This window comes from Arachis ipaensis, chromosome B05 (assembly GCF_000816755.2).
Source record: "Arachis ipaensis cultivar K30076 chromosome B05, Araip1.1, whole genome shotgun sequence".
NCBI lineage: Eukaryota > Viridiplantae > Streptophyta > Magnoliopsida > Fabales > Fabaceae > Arachis > Arachis ipaensis.
Window position 1 is genome coordinate 128864822 of NC_029789.2, and position 2222 is coordinate 128867043.

Here is a 2222-nt window from a genome sequence, read left to right on the forward strand (position 1 = left end):
TCTTAAATAATTATTTAATTATGTAATTTTAATTATTTAGTGTAATCATTTAGGGTTTATTCATGTATCAAGTAGGATTTAATTGCGTTGTGGTTATTTTTACTACATGGTGTAATCGAGTAGGTGTATCTACAGCGTTCGGTGGCAATAGAATATGTCCATGCATGAACGAATCATACCTTATTTAGAGAAGATTGGTTTGTACCACTTGGCCAGGCTGAACAGTCGTTGATTTTGGTTGGATGAGCCTATGGTCAGTGTATTCATTGAGAGGTGGCATCCCGAGACGCACACTTTTATATGCCTTTCGGAGAGTGCACCGTCACGCTGCAAGATGTGGCGTTTCAGCTTGGGTTGCCTGTCGATAGGAAGGCCGTTAGTGGGTGCCTGTCTGAGTTTGAAAAATTCATGGAGGGTGGCCGACTAGCTTGGGAATGGTTTCAGGAGTTATTCGGTGAGTTTCCACCGCCGAATAAGGTCAAGCAGATGATAGTCCTGACGAACGGATTTTTGCTAGTAAAGAATTCACAATAAATTCTCGTTGCTAGTATAGTTTCTAAACCAACAAAGAATCCTTTCATAAAAAAACTTGTTTGTCACTTAAGCAAACCCAATAAAAATAAACTGAAGTATTTAAACCTCGGGTTGTCTCTCGAGGAATTACAGGGAGGTGTGTTACTTATAATTGGTTATGAGATTGTATCTTTTTGGGTTTTTGAAACAAGGAGTAATGAAATAAAATGGCAAGAAAGTAAATTAATACTTAAGAAAACTCTTGGCAAGGTATAAGAACTAGACGTCCTATCCTAGTTATCCTTATCAATTGTGATGAGAATTGTTCATTGCTCACACTTAGTTAACCTCTAACTATGAAGGAAAGTCAAGTGGACAAATCAATTTGATTTCTCAAGTCCTAGTCAACTCCTAAGGAAAGACTAGCTTTAGAGGGATCCAAATCAACCAGCAATTTTCAATTAACAATCAACAAAGAAAAAGAAAACGTAGTACATGTTCCTAACGCTAATCCTTCCATAGGAGAGGATTAGGACTTGCGAATAAGAGTTAGCTCAATGGTGCATGAAATCGCAATCACACTTTTACAAATCCGCACAACTAACCAGCAAGTACACTAGGTCGTCCAAGTAATACCTTACGGGATAAATGAAGATGACGCATACGCGTGAAGCACGCGTACGCGTCGACCAAAATTGTGCTAAACGCACAATTCCAATGTCGTTTTGGCGCAACTCTCTGTTCAAAGTGAGGGGGGCTAGGTGTGACATGCGACGCGTGCGCGTCGCTCACGCCCACGCGTGGTGTGCTAAAAATGAAATTGATGCGTATGCGTGAGGGACGCGTACGCGTGGCTCGAAGTGTGCCCTTAGCACACCAGCCGCACGATTCCATCACAACTCTCTGGTCGTTGGATGGAGGCGCCGAATTGGTGTCGACGCCCACGCGTGACCTACGCGCATGCGTGGTGTGGCTCTTTTTTTTAAATTCAAAATGCAGAATGCAGAATGCATATGCTGATGCAGACATTATGAATGAACACTAAAAAAAATATAATAAAATAAAACTATGAATAAAACTAAGACTGAAAAAGAACGATCATACCATGGTGGGTTGTCTCCCACCTAGCACTTTTAGTTAAAGTCCTTAAGTTTGACAATTGGTGAGCTCCCTGTCATGGTTGTTTATGCTTGAACTCATCCAGGAATCCCCACCAATGTTTGCAATTCCAATAGCCTCCGGGGTCCCAAACTAGGCACATAAAGCCTTCGAGCAAGTTAAAGCAAGTGACAAGGTTCCAGGAGTGTGGATTGTTAGAATGAATTCTGGGGTCCCAAACCTTGCTTTTTCACCCACCTTCTTGTTGATCATCATTTTTCCAACCGGGTGGCAAGCAACCTGAATTTTCACCGAGATACCCAGTCAACTTCTGAGACCCATTCAATCGAGCTCTACACCAATCCTTGTACTTCAATTTAGAGCGTGGAACCTTATTAGACCTTTCCTGCCAACTCCAATTACTAACCATTTTCCTCTTACTCTTAAAGCCACAAAGAGCTCTAAGTTGACCATCTGTCTCAAGTAAACCATATTCAAGTGGGAAAGAAAAGGTTAATGTTAAGGATTTTACCCACTTGAATGTTGTATTGAGTGGTAATGGCTTTGGGAGAGGTTTTCCCAATGGTCTTGCAGGCTCTACTCCCTTGTGC